At 48.4% G+C, this 16,960-nt stretch overlaps 1 long non-coding RNA gene across 4 annotated transcripts; it reads right to left on the bottom strand.

Annotated features, from left to right (window-relative positions):
- Positions 1-4,429: 4,429 nt before the first annotated feature.
- LOC113971644 lies at positions 4,430-15,536 on the bottom strand. 4 transcript variants are annotated; one of them, XR_003535617.1, is made up of 3 exons: positions 15,453-15,536; positions 6,676-7,016; positions 4,430-4,639 (listed from the first exon to the last, which is right to left on the bottom strand). It is a non-coding gene; the product is annotated as an uncharacterized LOC113971644 (long non-coding RNA). The 4 variants fall into 4 exon arrangements; XR_003535618.1 differs by lacking the exon at positions 15,453-15,536 and having other exon boundaries at positions 6,676-6,783; positions 6,875-8,438; XR_003535615.1 differs by lacking the exons at positions 6,676-7,016; positions 15,453-15,536 and adding an exon at positions 11,055-15,365.
- Positions 15,537-16,960: the final 1,424 nt, after the last annotated feature.

The following is a 16,960-nucleotide window of genomic DNA, read 5'->3' as shown; positions in this document are numbered from 1 at the left end:
GACAGATGATTTTGTTGCACCAGGAGGGCCCCTGTTTCATCTTGCTCTGGATAAATATGCCCAGTTTTGTGGCTGGGTAAAGTAACTAAACTCATTACTCAATCAAACTTGCCTGGATTTTTATTTTTCTTTTGCCCAGTGAGCCCAGGGGACACCAGGAGGGGTCCAGGCAGGAGAAGGCTCTGAGAGGGCAGCAAACAGTGGCCAGAGGGCTCCAGACCCCAGACAGGATAAAGTCCCTGGATTCAGTGGCAATGCCAGCAAAACAGAACAGGGAGAGCATAAGCCAGGTAAGGATTTATCAGCCATCCCAGAACAATGCATGTATTTTCCAGTGGACAAGTCTCCTCCTTTCCCCAGCAGAGTCCAGCCCATGGGAGTGCTGGAGCAGATATAAAACCCAGGCTTCTGGCTGCTTGCTGGAGATAGCACATCCCAGAGTAGCCAAATGCAGGGGAAGGAAGGATACTGCCCTTGGATCCGTCCTTTGCAGCCATGAAAACAAGTTAATGTTGGTGCAATTAGAGAGTGACCATTATTTGCCATTGAGCTTCATAAAAATGTGAGGAAAGATGTATTCATTTTAATTAAGTTCTGGGAGAAAAAAATGTGTACCTGGCTAGACTGCAGAGAGATGAACTCATTACTTCATCCATGTCTCAGGCTGCTGCCTATTTTCCCCTGCAACAGAACGATCAGCCTGGGCTGCAGACAGGGACTTTAAAAAGCAAATAATCCTCCTGAAAGAGCCAGGCCAGCACTCTGTAATTCCTGAATCCCTGAACTGGGAGTCTTCATGCAGCCACATTTCTAGTGAGACCCATGGGCAAGCACTCAGAAAGCCAAAGGGGGGGGAGCTGCCCAAATCAGGGTGGCAGGAGGGGGTCACTGATGGAGCTCACTACGGATTTTTCCAGCATCCAGACGGCTCCTGCAGCTGCCAGACTTCTCCATAGATTGGATTTGCTCAGGTCTGATTTTGTGCTACAGGACCAGCCCAGGCCTGAGCTGCCCTTTTCATCTCAGGAATGCACAGCTGCAAAAGTGAGGTCGAGGTTCCTCTTGCAGGACGTGGCTCCAGGAGTGGGGATTTGTGCCCAAGCCGTTGAGGCCACGCTGGGATCACATTTGTGCTCGGGCTGCACACGATGGGAGGGATGGGCAGGTGGGGGATGCAGACACCCAGCTGTCCTTGATTTAAAAAAAAAAACAGCAAAACCCACCCAGTGCTCAAACAGCGAAGTAAAACAAGTTAAACAACCTAAACCCTCATCCAGAAAGTTTTTAGGGCATAAAGAAAGAAAGAGCAATCACCATCAGCCTCCTCTCCCCCGAGAGACAGCTGAGCAACCTTCCATGCTGGAAAACACTTTCTGCTCTTCTCAAACACTCAGGCAGAAATCCTGTGAAAGGCACAGCTCCTCTAACAGTCAGATTTGGTGTCTCTGGGCTTGATAAAGACTCAAAAATCTGTTTGCTGCTGCTGCTCCTTGTATGATGAGACTGGAGCAGGTAGATCTTGTGCTTTGAGTTGCCAGTCAACAGTCCCAAGTGCTGGGTGGAAATCCCATGTGCCCCTTGCTGGCATCACACAGCCAGGCCCACCAAGACCCCTCCCCAGCCAAATCCCTGTGGAAGTCAGTGAAACACATCTACATCCTTGAAGTTAAGCATTTCTTTAAGTGTTCTGCCAGAGTTTTGTGGAGCGAGGCACAAAGGTGGCCAACGGTGCCACAGCCTGGGGCAAAACCCCTCCACTTCACAAAGAGCTGACAAAACTGGGCAGCATCTGCTCTCTACCAGCGACATGGCCTTTGCAGGAAGGGGGTTGAAACAGTTCCTGGAAGCTGCAAGACCCAGGACCACAGCTCTGAGAGCTGCTGGCACGTCAAAGCCGCGGAGCTTCGGCCTTGCCTCGCACAGACAAGGCTCCCTCGCCTTCCCCATCCCGCTGGGAAGAGCTTGGCTCCAGCCCCAGAGGGTTGACCACAAGCCCTGTCTGCATGGATGTATTTGTTAAAGACACTCATTCACGCTGTAGCCACGGCGCTGGCTGGAAGGACATACATCAGGCTTTTTGTCAAACAAAACCCACTCCAGCTGTCTGGGAGGACGAGGAGATCTGCCCTCGCACTGCTTTGAAGGGTTTACAGTTCACTGCAGCACTTTATAGCTGCAGTTGTTTCCACAACCAAGTCCAAGAGAGCCTGTGAACAGGAAGGAATTAGGCACTCATGCAAAGACCATTAAAGTCAAGGGGAATCTTTCCATTGACTTGAGAGGTTTTGGCTCCCAGCCCTGGATATCAGGGTCTGCTGTGAGGGATTTAGAGCAGGAAATGGGAGCGGGACTTTGCAGGTTTTCTCAGCATTTGTTATGGAGTTTAGCACAGGAGCTCCCTGGGCCCATTTCCCTGCATGTAAATTAAGAAGTGAGTGCTCATCCGAGATGCAAGGCCCTCACTGACCATCCTCCTGCTCAGTCTGGGCACCTCCTCCATCATTCCTGGGATCACAGACCTAACACAGAACGGGCTGGACTGGCACATCCCTATGGACAACAAGATTTCCTTATGAAAGGAACAACCCACGTGTGACATGTCAGTTCAAGGGGCAAAAATACCATAAACCAGATGCTCCAGCAGATCTGAAAAGTTTGCTAATCCAAAGCCCAAATTCACACTGGGGATGAACCTCCCACTGGGGTTTAGGCAGCACTTCAGTGATTCCACTTCTGCCTGTTCAGGTGCAGCCAAGAGCTTTGCACAGGTGTGTTCTGTCTCTTGATGGAGTCCAGGAACATGCACCAAAATGACAAAAGATCTGAGCTGCCTCCCCTGTTACATACAGAGAAGCAGGATCTGACCTTCATGGCTTGGGACTTCACCTCTGGAAAACGCTTCCCAAGGAGTGTCTTCCCAGGCACCCAAAACTGCCGGCGCATGAACCACGACACACTCTGGGAAAACTCAGGCTCTCTTAAAATACACCTGAGACTCTCATTGCCTGCTAAGAGGAGCAGTGGTGCTTCTCTGGGCTTGCAGGAAGAGAACTGGTCAGGTGAGTTCAGGCCAGGGCTGTGCCAAGTGTCTGCAAGTCAGGGTGGAAGGCACTGGCATCTGGAAGATGTTTGGTCATTTTCTGCCTCAGCCACTTCATTATTCCTCTGGTGGTAAGAGCGGGGAGGACATTTCTCCACTCCAGGTGCCATGGGAAAGGTCACACCACAACCCCAGAGAGAGTGAAAAGAGGAGGTTTTGAGCCTGGCCAGCACTGCATTCCCACCATCCCAGGCTGTGGGTTCACAGGAGGCAGCATCCAGTGGTTAGAGTTGTCCTTCCCGCTCCTCATGGGCAGCATGTGCCTGGAAGAGGAGCAAGGCTGCAAAGAATGAGTTATTCAAACCACAGGCTTAGGAAAACCTCTATCTCCTGGCAGATGTTCATTGCTTGGGCTGGGTTTGGAAAAATAAGAGGTGACCAAGCCCTGCTTCAGCCTTCAGTGGGAAACAGAGAGACAAGAGTAGCTCAGCTGTGAGAAACTTGATCCCAGAAAGGGGAGAAAGGAGGGTGGAGAAGGAAATGCATCCTAAACCAAAATGAACTCGGTGACCCAAATGAGCTCTGATGGAGCCAGAGAGAACAGAAACACCCAAAAACCAGATGGATTGTGGTGGCTGCAGCCTCACACAGCCAGCAAGACAGGCTTCCCAACATGTCCAACAGAACGGGCTTTGGGAAGTGAGTGTCACCTTTCCAAGATGACGAGAGTGATGTGCCAACCCAAATATCATCTCTGTGGAGTGCTGGTGTCCAGGTTTCCCGTGCAGGAACATCCATCCCCACACCTGGAATCCTCCATCAGACTGGAGGGAGATGCAGTCGCCTCGCCACAGGAAGTCAGGTGGGGCTTTTTTGCTTCCATAGGGATGTGGTTTTAGGAAATGAGCTTTGCTACCACCTGCTGCAAGTTCACTGGTTTAGAGGGACAGGCTGCCAAATCCGACAGGAACTGGGGTCTCATTAACATGACTGAGGCTTTGGCAGTGGGAAGCTCCTCCGCTTCCATTTATAGGACGCGCCGAGAGGCCGTGGCAGGAGTTCAAGGCACCACTGCATTAGGAAGTCTAGACAGAGCCCTGCAAGCCTGGAGAATCCCTCTTCCCTGCCCTCCTCTGCTATTCAACACCCAGCAGCATTCCTCAGGCAGGAGGGATGCAGGGAAGTATTTCATTCCCTCCTTCAAACAGATTCTTCTGGACCATTGTGCCCATCCAAAACCTCCTCCTCCAAACCTCTGCCTGGAGAACAGGAGGTTGCCAGCGTTGCTGCACATGCCAGCATGAACTCTTGTTTGACCAAACCCTGCCAGGCTGCTCAGAGGAAGAGAAGAAAAATGTTTAAAACTGCCTAAACCCCTTGTTTTTGTTCCTCCTTGGAATGAAAACAGCAGCTTTGGAGCAATTCCTGAAATATCTGCTTTTCGCTAGTTCTATTCCTCCTTTTTCCTCACTCTGAGCTGAGCAGTGAAACCCACCTGCTGAGATTCTTCTGCCCCCTCAGACCTGGAGGCAGTGCCCAAGCAGCTGTGCTCACTGATATCTGCCACCAGCCTCAGAGGGAGCAGGAGACCTCTTGAACCTAAACCAAACATTAAAACAGAATTAATTTTAAGTCATCTGAAGGCTTCTGTTGTGCTAAACGGATTTTGATGGGCTGAGGAGAAACTTGTGCTGGGAGAGCATTCCAGAATCTCCTGCAAGACAACCTGGGGGAAGGCTGGGGGGAATTGGGCAGCATTTTCCTACCCATTGTCAGAAACTGGGACGAAATCTGGGTGATGTCTCCCCGCCTCCAACTGCCCACCCTGCAGCAGGTCTGGTGGCAAGGACTCAGTCATTCAGCAGCAATTCAAAGGAAGAAAAATAGGATCAAATGATGCTTTAGAATTTCCAGGCTGCCTCTGCCTGCACAGAGAGCATGTCCACGCTCTCCTAAGTGGATTGATAAGAGCTCTGAATCAGTATTAACACATGCCAGATGCTGGGGAATCATCTCCCACTCACAGCAATTACGAGGATGTCCCAGAATCCAATAAAGCAACTGAGAAGATGAGCATCTGGTGGTGGTTGTGGGGCTCTGCCACAGCGAGATAAATCTGTGTAATAAAGAGGTGTGATTTTCCTTCCCTTGAGTCAGATGGCATTTGGCACTGGAGATGTGTGATTCCTCCTCCCTGTGGTGGCTCTCCTCGGGAGGAGATGAGCAGAGCATCCCTCCTCCAGCAGGGATGAGGAGCTGCTCCCCTTATCCTGCTTTTTCTCTGCTGATACCAGGGATCACATGCTGACTCACCAACCCCATCAGCATCCCCCAGCCAAAATTCTTCAGAGGGGACCATGAAAATCAGCCCTTCACACCAGCAAACAGCACCTCCAGCCTGAGAAACCACCAGGTGAGACCTTCTCCCTCTCCCTGGTCTTGTTCACTCCATGCTCCAGCCATGGCAAAACTCCTCAGCTCCAGATAAGAGAATCATGGAATCATGGAATGGTCTGGGTTGGAAGGGATCTGAAAGCTCATCTCATTCCACCCCCTGCCATGGGCAGGGACACCTTCCACTAGCCCAGGTTGCTCCAAGCCCTGTCCAGCCTGGCCTTGGACACTTCCAGGGATGGGGCAGCCACAGCTTCTCTGAGCAACCTGTACCAGGGCCTCCCAACCCTCCTAGGGAGGAATTTCTTCCTAATATCCCATCTAACTCTGCTCTCTTTCAATTTGAACCCATTCCTATCACTACAGCTCCTGATACAGAGTCCTTATAGGTCTCCACACAACCTTCTCTTCTCCAAAGAATCTGCAACATACTCAGGTTTAGAAGCCATACAAAGTGGTGAAGCAGTGAAGGCTTCTTCCTACATAAACGAGCCAAAAATTAATCCCAGTGCAGAGGGAACCCTGTGGATGACACAACAGTGATCCCATCTAGCACAAACACGGGCGAACGCGCCGCTGAACAGCGCCTTAAAAATGATGATTCCTGGAAGGAACAGCCAGCACATTTTATTCGTGGGAAAAGCAGCAGAGCTGAGCTATATTTAATAGAGGGAAGAAGATAAAAGTAATCTCCAAACATCTGAAAATGCAGACTCTGTGTTGGGATAGACTTCAGCACATCCTTATGCAGTAAATGCCAGGGATGTTTCTCTCGGCGTAGGCAGCAGTTCTGGGACTGTTTGGTTTTAAGATCAGAAGCAGCCATTAAAGCATCTCCTGTGAGCTTCTCTTCACCACAAGCCAAAATGTTTCATCCAATAACTGAAGAGGGCTGAAGGTTTGATAATTTAGAGCTGTTTGCAATGAGTGACACAGCACAGGCCAGGGCCAGCTCAGCTCCAGCCGCTCCCGCTGCCAGGGCCCTTCTCCCTCCTTAATTCATTCTCTGCCCTCACAGACAATTTTTACTCCCATTTTCCTTCCCAGAGCTTTCTCAGACAACATGGAGAAAATGAGCTGAGGGAGAACAGCACGAAGAAAAGTCTGAGCAAACATGGGGGACCCTCAGTGCCAGCAAACATCACCCACCTGGGACCAAATGCTCTCCTCTGGAGCATCCTCCAGGCTCCCAAACCTCCCACCCTGCTGAAATCCTCCTGCCAGGAATATTTCCAAAAGACCTCCAGACTCAGTGGTCCTTGAAGAATATCCTCCTTCTTTTCATTTCATTTTCCTTCGGGCTTTTCCTAAAGCAGAGCTTTTTAATCCACATAATTTCCTACAAACATCTGAAAACAAACACGACCAGAATCTGTTGTAGCAGCAGCAGCATCCATTTAAAAAGCATTGAGCGGCCCCAAAGTCACCCAATATACTTACAGTGTCACAATGTTAACACTGAAATAATTTTACAAGTCGATTTTTATGTAAATTGGTGCTCACTGTTTACTTTCAATAAGATTAAAATGCTTGGTACCAGCTCCGGGTTTTCAGGACTGTGGATTCAATTTGCAGAGGGCACCTGGGAGAGAGGGGGATGGTTTTTTTTCCTGGGGAATAACATTGCTTGTTTGAAACATCTCAAAGGCTATGAAACCATCATTCTGGATCCTGGCTTGTGAGAAAGCCGAAGTTTTTATAACAAAATTACATTTGGAGTCAAACTCACCTTTTATTCCTTTTAAAAAGATGCTGCTTTTCTTCTTAAACCTTTAACTTTGACCCTTTTGTGTTTGAGATCTTCCTGTTTCTGTGTCCCCAGTACCTGGGCTGAGTTCCCCTTCTATCACTTGGGATCTTAGCACAGAACTACAACTATATCAACTCCATCAAATACACTTTTAATGTCCCCACTAGGGGACTTTAAAAACGAGCTTTAAAGTACAAATTTAATGACTTAGGATAAAATTTAGTTCATATGCAGTATTTGACTCTAAAAGCTTGTGTAAATATTTAATCAATTCATGCACCAAGTCCCCTTGCAGGGAACACAGTTAAGATATTTTGGCTCCTATTTTTTTGGGAGGTAGATCTGTGATAGAGCTTTCCTAAGGGTTGGAGGCAAAGTGCTGCCAGCAACACCAGCTGCAAGGCTGTGCAGAGAAAGGTGCTGGTTTGGGGGGGCCAAACCACAGAAGCCCAGGGCTCAGCGTGGGCAAGTCACACAGGAACCCTCAGCTTAACTAAACCCGACCATTTCACCTGGTTTAGGGACTCTACACCATTTAATAAACACTTTATTAATAAACAATAAAGTGGTAACATCACCAAGAGCACAGAGCGAGGCTGTGATGGGGTGTTTGGCTCCATCAAGGTCCACGCACAGGGAGGAAAGGGAAAGGAGTGTGTGTTTGCCCAGCTGGGTGCCTGCAGAGAACACATCCACGTCCATCCCAGCGCCTCTGGCCACGTGTCTGCAAAGTGCTGAACAGCAGGAAATGGTTTGACTTGTATCAGACAAACCCGGAGAGTATGAACCCTGCAATTAGCTCTAATTAACCTGCACTCCAGCAGTGCCCCCCTGGGCAGAATCCACGCACACCCACACCAGCCTAAAACCACCCTGCTGGTAGAGAAAGGTGAGGACCTCCTGCCCCAGGGGTGGCCCCTGTGCTCACTGAGGGTCCCCCACGAGGTGCAGGAGCACCAGGGCTTGTCCAGGACCTCCCAGATGCTGAGCCAGGAGATGGTTTGTGCCACTGAGTCAGACCTCAGGGCTTTTCAAGCTCCCCTCCCTGCAGCCCAAACATTCCCTGGCCAGCCATGTCAAGTCTCAGGGCCAAACTCCCCCTGGAATTTAACATATATATAATATATATAATATCTATGTATAATATATGTAATTTAGCATATAGAGTTACTTTTTCATAGAATTGTGAAAATATTTAGGTTGGAAAAGACCTCCAAGACCATCAAATCAAGCTTTTGACCAATCCCCACCTTGTCCTCCAGTCCAGAGCACTGAGTGCCACGTCCAGTCATTCCCTGAACATCTCCAGGGGTGGAGACTCCACCACCTCCCTGGGCAGCTCATTCCAGTGCTTAACCATCCTTTCAGTGAAGAAATTCCTCCTGGTGTCCAACCTGAACCTCCCCTGATGCACCTTGAGGTCATTTCCTCTTATCCTGACATTCTAATGTGCCTTTCTGCACTTTAACTTTTCTGGCATTAATAATAAAAAATACCCTGCTGATGTGGGATCCCACAGTGAGTAAAAATTAATGAATTCCCAGCCTCCTACTCCAGCCATCTTCATCCCTCCCTCCCCACCATCACCCAAATTCCAATGGGCTCCTAAACAACAACATGGATGTGGCCAAACCCAGAGTTATTTTTGCATTGCTAATGCCTGTGCCAGCTCCCAGAATAACATCCAGAATATAACAGGAGAAGGCAGAGGCCAGACAAAGAAAGCATCAGTTGTCACCTTATTTTCAAGGACATTTTGCACTTATGCTTCCCCTACTTAACTGTGCCTCCAGCTAGAGCTAAACATTGCCACACCAGCAAAAAACCCCAGCCCTGAGGAGATCTGGATACTTGGGGATCTCATAAAATGACAGCAAGCTCAGCTATAATTATTGCCCTGTAATCTGCATGTCATGAATAAGTTGGTAATTCAGCAATAGCTGCAATCACTGCACACAGTTATTTGCTCCTTGCATTGAACTAAAGTGGAGGGGAAGATGGACAGCAATTGAGTCCTGTGTAAATATTCATTTTCAACCCTTTTTGGTCAACAGACCCTTAACATTTTTATTTTGGAGGCCCCACACGACAAAAAGAGGGAAGGAGAGCAGGGTCGTGCCTCCCTGAGCTGTTGTCTGCACACCCCAAAACCACCCATCAGCCTCAGTGTGAGCTGAGGGCTGGGAAGAAAGGTGGGTAATGTGGAAAAGGGGAAAAACAAAAAAATCTTTAACCACAACTAAAATTGAGGCTTTTCTCTTGCAGTTCTTTGAGCCATTTGGTTCACAGATGTTTTTAACAGCCTTCAGAGTGTGGGAGTCAGAGCCAACAGGGCACCCACACCATGGCCAAGGGGAAAACTTGCTGTTCTGATCTCATTTTGGGTGCATGGACTAAATGTTCATGTTTTGTGCAGGGAAAAATACTGAAAAAGTTGATTTGGAAACCACAAATGGCCCTATCTACCCACACAGTGGATGGATGGAGTTCCACCAGTGCCAGGGTGGAGAAGGAGAACAAACACCTCTTGTACCTCCCAGATCTGATGGAGGAGGTTGTTACTTCGAGCTATCCAACATATTTTTGCACATCAGGTTTGCTCCATGACTTATTTTTGACAAAACAAGTCAGGTTATCTCTGCAGCCAAACTCTAGAAGTGTTAGAGCCATTGGTACCTTCACAGAAGTGAGTTTGCTGTAGGGTGACAGACAGACCCAGAGGAACATCTGGAGCAAAGGGACAATTTCAGCAGCTTGCAGGAACAGCTGGGGCTTCTCTCACTGCCAATTAAACAGTTTCCATGGCAGTTTCTTATATGAAGATTAACCATCCCCACACATCCACGTGGCTCTGCAGTTCCACCAGTCAGGACACGAGGCCTCCACAGCCTTTTGCTTCCCACCACCACAGAAAACCAACTGCCAAGAGCAGGAAGGACCTTAAATATAAAATAATAACCTCTGTGGTTATTGCACACAGCAGATGAACAAATCCAGTTCATTGGCATTTGCCTCTGGATGAGCAACAAAGGCAAAAAGGAACAAAAAACCCCAAGGACAAGCACAAACCCCCCTACAAGAGGTCTTGTGTTACACTCAGTAGCTCACTGGAGAAATGTGATACCATAGAAATGCTTTGGCTCCAGCTGAATCCGTGTGTGAACATGAATTAAGTGGAATAATTCACCGTGCACTGACTTTCACCACATGCTCTAAGATTCAAATCCATGTTCTTTCCAAATTGCTGTAATTTCCAGCCCATCTCCTGTGATGAGGTACATACAGCCAGCCTGAAGTCCCCCCCTGGCACTTTAATAAAGAGTTTAACCTGAGATATAATTTACTAAGAATTTAAATGTGTCCTCAGGAAGATCTATTTCTGCTGCAGGAACTTGGGCTAAAATTGGCATCAGCTCCCTCCAAGGTTTTCTCCACAGAGCACACTGGGCTTGGATGGAAAAGTCTACCTATGCTCTTTCCCATGGACTGCAGGGGCTTGAAAATATGGAGAGAAACAAGGTCAAGGATGTTTGCTACTCTTGGAGGTCTCAACACCCATCCTGGCCCTTTCCTGGGCACTCCAGTCCACTCCAGTCTTGTTCAAGACTTTTTGTCTCAGGGGCTGTGAGGGTGGGGATGCCCTGGAAGTGTCCAAGGCCAGGTTGGACGGGGCTTGGAGCAACCTGGAATAGTGGAAGGTGTCCCTGACCTTGGCAGGGGGTGGGACTGGATGAGCTTCAAGGTCCCTTCCAACCCAAACCATTCCATGACTCTATTAGGAAAACCTGCTAATTTGTTGGTGTGACTGAAAAATCAGAGCAGTTCAAGCAACTCAGGTCCTTCTGTACTCACCTGATCCTCCAGACCAACCTTTTCCCTTCTGGCAGTGACTCCCTTTCTGCTCTGCACAGCATTCCCTGCCCTGGTGCTCATCCTTGGTGACAAGGGGTTAATGAGGAAGTCAAGGAAGGACAGAGTGGGAAAACAGCTGAATTTTCTGCTGATAAGAGACTCCTCCTCCTCCTGAACCTCATTAAAACCACCCTGATTATTTCCTTGCTTCAAAAAATATCTTACTGCTGGTTCTGCAGCAAGACAGTGAGTTTTCTGGTGTGAAAGGGGTAAGTGACCCCTAAAGCAGTCCTGGAAGGCAGATTAAGTCAAAGACCATTGCTCTGGTGCAGGAACCCATGTTTAAAATGCTGGAGGCATTTTACACAGAGACAATTGATCTACATGAGGTCCCAGTGCCATAATTTCATTTTAATTTGATATGCACACACGACTGTGCTGCAGACAGATAAAGACCCCTGGGAAAACACACCCAGGCTCAGCAGCTCTTCTTTAGTGCAAGGCATTAACTGATTCTCCTGATTTTGTATCCTACTGGTGGAAAAAAAGCCCTCAACACTGGAGTTGACTTCCAACAAAGTGAGAAAACAGGAAGCAAAGCTGACAAGCAGCTAAGGCCCAAATATTTCATGGTTTGATGGTAAAAAAGCCAGAGGAGGAGGCGGGTGATTGATCTGGGTGTCGATTGCCCAGATCCAGCAGACACATCCATCCTGGAAACACTAGGAATGGAGCAGTTGCCCTCTCAGGGTCCTTCCTAGCTGTTTCCATTTGTTCTGATTTTTGTTTTATTCGTTTTTAATTTATGCTGCATTTACTGCAGAATAAGCTATTTAACAAATTCCCGCCGTGCAGCTCCCTGCGCGAGCTCCGTGTTCCAAAATCGTCGCTTTTATTACCAAATACTGTGCCCACAGAGAGCTCCCCCAGCAGGGTTATTGCCAACAGCCCTTTCCCAGAGCCAGCACAGAGCCAAGGTTAAGATGACCCCGAGATTAATACGTCAGGAAGGGGAAAAACAAATAGAAACACACACACAAAAAAAAACCCCTCCGGAAAAGCTGGGCAGGGATGTGGTGCCACAAAAGCTGCCTGGGAAGGGGAAGGATCTTCCCCACTGGCTGATATTGTGGTTATACACACACCTACAGCATCTCTACTAGTGGGAAGTAACATCTTGCTGCTCTGCAGTTTGCTTTTGACCATCCCAATTTACTGGTGCTTTTTAATGAACAATTTCAATTGGGGATTGAGAATGAAAGGGCTTTTCCCCCCTCCCCTCAGTATAACAAACACTGAAAATCAGTTTGTGATTGAGAAGTTCACTCCCTTTCCTTTTCTTCCCTTCATAGTTTTGAAACATGAGGGCATTTCCAAAAAATCAAGGTATATGGAGGTGCTGGAATAAAACACCAATGATACTTGTATTATTAGTATTAGTATTAGTATTATTGACCCTTCCAAAGCCACCCAAGGTCCTTCTCAAATCCATGATCTTGCCCATAACAACATGCCCCCAGGATATCCAAGCATCCATCCTTCCCTGCTTTAACAGTTCTACTTTATCTTCCTGCTAAAAAAACAGCCATAATTTCCCAGCCTGTCTGCCTGTGGTTTTCCCCTGGACAAGATGCACCATCATAGAGCAAACAGCAACCAAGATTGTATATTTTCCTCTAAATAATTGAAATCAGTGTTCTTGCAGACACAGAGGAGTCAGCCAGCCTCCTCCATGGAGGGATACGATGTACAACGACAATTAACTCATGAGATACTTATAAATTATAATACTGATAAATTAATGCTGCTTTTTTTTCCCTCAGAGTATTTACTCTTGGGGATAAAGGTGTCCCATCTTCCATCATAGACTCCAAATGGGAGATTGGCTGTTCTCTTTTGTGGTCTGGATGAACTGGTGCTGGGCTGAGAGCTGGAAGTTTGGGATCCATCTGTGATTTTCCCATCGATGGAAGGAAGCACAAAGCCCTTCATTTTCTCTACTTTGTAAACTATCCTTGTCTCATCAACTGTCACACTTTCAAATTATTATACAGAGAGTCCCATACCAGCCCTCAGTGATTTTACTGGGAAACTGGTGGGCAGAGGAGCTATTGCAAGTCTTGGAAAATGTTACAGCAGCTTTGGAGGGAGGTTCAAACCCTCTGCCTTGGGTTTGGGTGCCTGGCCCAGCCAATGGCAAAGGGAACATCTGTGCCTCTTCCCAGCTCTTCTCCTCGGTTTTCACTGCACTGTCTGCTAAGAATAGACCAAAAAAAATAATAAAAGTTCCTCTCTCTGAAAGCCACTAAAATAAAATAAAAACCCTTCTGCAAACAATCTGCATTTTATCTTCTTAATGCCTCTAAAGCCTCCACTTGTCTCCAAAAATAATTGCAGTCAGCAAGGGTCGAAGAATATTCTTTCCAAATCATGGACCAGATGTTCTACTGAGACCACTACACAGTTAACTCCCAATAAAAGTAATTCAACAAACTAAACACTGATTAAATAAAGTGCACACACGGCCCGGCACGAGAAATGTGATTTGCTGTTATTTAACCTTTAACGACACCGACTGTTCCCTTCCTCCTTGGCAAGGGCGAGTCTGGCCATTGGACAGGGTTGTTTTGGTTTTTTCCTATCTTGGAAATCAGATCTTATAAACTCGACACAAGCTGAGCCACTGCCCGGCCGGCCAAAAACCCCCAGTGTTGCTCAAGAGGTCGGCGCTGTTTCCCAGCCCATCCCAGCACGTCCAAGACAAACAGCCCCGTGTCACCCGCTCTGCAGGGACGTGCAGGCAGCCCTGCCCTTGTGCTGGCTCTGTGCAGGTCACCACCACCTTCCTCCACGAGCTCTGCTTGCTGCAGACCTTTTTTAGGCTCCCAGGGTTGGTGTCCACCAGTTGGATTTCAGGTGGGAGCGTGGGGAGCGTGGCGGAGCCTCCTCATCCCCCACACACCGTGCGAGGGCTCACGGCTTGCTCATCACCCCGGGACAACATGGTGTTGGGATTGATCATGGGAAGCTGCCACAGCCCCTCGAGGCTTTGTTCTAAACAATACACCAGCTCCAGAGATGCTTAGAGGGAGAGAGGGAGGGGGGAAGCAGAGCTGTGCTGGAGGAGGCGGCCCCGGCACACGACGCTTGGACCGTGGAGGTGGATTCCTCCGGTTTGTGCTGAGCAGTGCAAAAGCTCATTGCCAACTGGGATAGCAACCACCCAGCCTCCCGAGCCTGGAGCAGCTGGGAGATTGCTGAGGCCAAGGGATGAGCCTGGAACAGCAGCCGAGCCTGGAAGAGCAGCCAGGAGAGGTAGACGGGAGGGAAATGAAACCACGAGTTGATGGGAGCTGCTGCCAGGGCCGGCAGGTTGAAGGGGAAGTGTTTGGGGTGTCATGCCTGGGGCACCTCTTACCTTCTGCCTTCCCAGTCCTGCAGCAAAGGAGGCTCCAGACTCATTCCCGCTTTGCCTGTTTCTAAATGCTCCCTTTTATACCCTGTAATTGCATTTTTGTACCAAAAAATCCCCTGGAGTGAACAGGCTTCCTCTCTCAAAAGACTCATCTCCAATGCAAGTGGAGAGGCACTAATTGCCCTATCAGGGTCTCCAGGGCTTTCCTCTGTATTGTGAGCTATCAAAAACGTGTTCTTAATTTCAGCACTTAGCCCAAATATTTCATTTTTAATTACAAGCCGAGGCAGAGCGTGAGACAGCCCAGAGCAACAGCGAAGGCTTCTCCCACCAAACCAGCACAGCACAGGCTGGGGAGGGATCTCACACAACCCTGGTGGTGGGAAACCCCCAGTCCTGGGGGGTTCAGGCAGAGGGGACCCCACCAAACCCCTTGTGAGAGGCACCACCTTCCCTGGGAAATAATCCCCAGCCCTGGCACGAGGGTGGGAGATGCACTTTGGGGACCACAATGACCATGACCAACAAAACAACCACCACCACCACAACCATCACCACCATCACCACCACCACCATCACACAGGAAAAAGATGGACCTGGTTCTCTGAGTCCTGACTGGACCAGCCAGACCAGGAGCAGGACTGGAACTGAGGGATGTGCTTCTGGCACGTGATGTGCTCAGACATATCTTGATTGTGGAGCAGCAAATGCAGAACTTGGCTCCTCCAACTCGTATTTTTATTTTGTCTGTAATGTTGTGTAGCTGCCTTGGTGTTTAATACTTGTAATTAATGACAGTGAGAAAGGGATAGTTCTCATCTTCTCCCTTTTCCAAACATTACAATCTGCAGGGTGGGACCAGGGCAGCCCTGCAGCATTTCAAGTGAAAAAGACAAAAAGCAGCAGACAGAGGCATTCACCTTTTGGCAAGTAAGAGGCATCTCTAAGGAAGACGATTTTTAAATCCACCCTGTGTGAAAGAATTCAAATGACATACTTACAACTCCAAATATTGTAAGTTGCGTGTCTGGAAAAACAAGAGGAATATCCTTTATTAAAACACGACTTTGAAAAGGATTCCTGGTTCCTATGAAACACAAAGGAAGTCTTTTTTAACACGAGATGTCATCATACATTTATTTAAAGCTTTAATGATATGTTTTGGGACATCATCTACGCCTGAACATTTCTCCACTGCAGTTGTGTGGAAGAGGGAGAGGTTTTTTTTTCCCCCCCATCTTTAAATAGTAAATGAGGCCAATTATCTCATGGTAATTCCAAACGCTAATTTGGTTCCGCTGTAGCTGTCAGTGGCCTATCAAAGCAGCATTTCCAGGTTAATTTTAGGAACACATCCACCCTTTCCAGGCTGCATAGCCGGAGAGTGGGGAGTGATGCTCAGCTGCAGCCCAGGGACTACACACAGAGCAGGTACAGCCTGGCAGCAGAGCCACCAACCAAGAAACCAGGACATAGAGAGATGCTGAGGGATGGAGACAAACTCCAGAGGGATCCCCCCTGCTCCCAAGGGACTCCGAGCCATGGATGAGCAGGGAAGCATCGCTGGGCAGGCACAGCCCAGGTAGCACTGTCATTGCTGAGCTGTTCTAAATAATAACAGTGATTTTGCATCCCAGCGCGTCGGGAGCTGGCAGTCACTGAAGGCTTTGGGAAGGACCTCAGTGCTTCGATTTATTACAGATTAACGGGATTGATTTATTACTTTTTGTTTCTTTTTTAAGTGGGCTCATTAAAAGCCAAACGATCTTCCTGCGGAGCGTGCAAATAGCAGAGCCACGGGCCCGGGCACTGCTGGTTCCTGGTGCCTTTGTTCAGAACCAGCCTTGCAAACCAGGGAAGATTTATTAATGGTTCCTGGGAGAGATTAGCAACGGGGAAACAGCTCAGGGAGGATTAGGAGCCAAGCAAGTATTAGCCAGTTTTTTTGATGGAGTGTTTGTCGAAAGTTGCTCTTTTGAGTTTGGAGTGAGGCAGTGAGTGCCCTTCAGCGGGCTGGCAGCCACGGAGCAGGCTCTGCTCCCGGTGATTCATCTGGGTTTGCTGAATTCCAAGGTTTGTTAACCTCAGCTGGTTAATCTTTTTTAATTTTAAATAAGAATCCTATTGTTAGTCCCTGTTGGGCTGTTGCTTTGTATCGGGCTTATGATGACACTGGTTTGGGGAAGCTGCCAGGTCACCTGGAGGGACTGAGGACCTCGGTGTTCCCGGACAGAGTGTGCAGCTGCAGCACAACACGCTTTGCTTTCTCCTAAGCAACTTCACCAGAGAGCCAGAGACCATTTCCCCCCTTATTTACATCCAATTTTATATCCTGAAAGTTTTTTCCCTCCTTCAGTATCAGGAGGATCAGCTCTGAGGCTTCCCACCCTGCAGACCCCAACCCAGCACCTCTGAGCAGAGCCCCTGCCCGCCCAGTGCCCCCCAAGCCTTCCCAATACAGGCAGGACCCTAAAATTTTCCCTCTTGATACCTCTTGTCTGGTTTAGAG

Source organism: Neopelma chrysocephalum, unplaced genomic scaffold (genome assembly GCF_003984885.1).
Source record: "Neopelma chrysocephalum unplaced genomic scaffold, ASM398488v2 Primary Assembly neopelma1_84, whole genome shotgun sequence".
Classification (NCBI taxonomy): domain Eukaryota; kingdom Metazoa; phylum Chordata; class Aves; order Passeriformes; family Pipridae; genus Neopelma; species Neopelma chrysocephalum.
The sequence above is the reverse complement of the archived record's forward strand: the minus strand, read 5'-3'. Positions and strand labels throughout refer to the sequence as shown.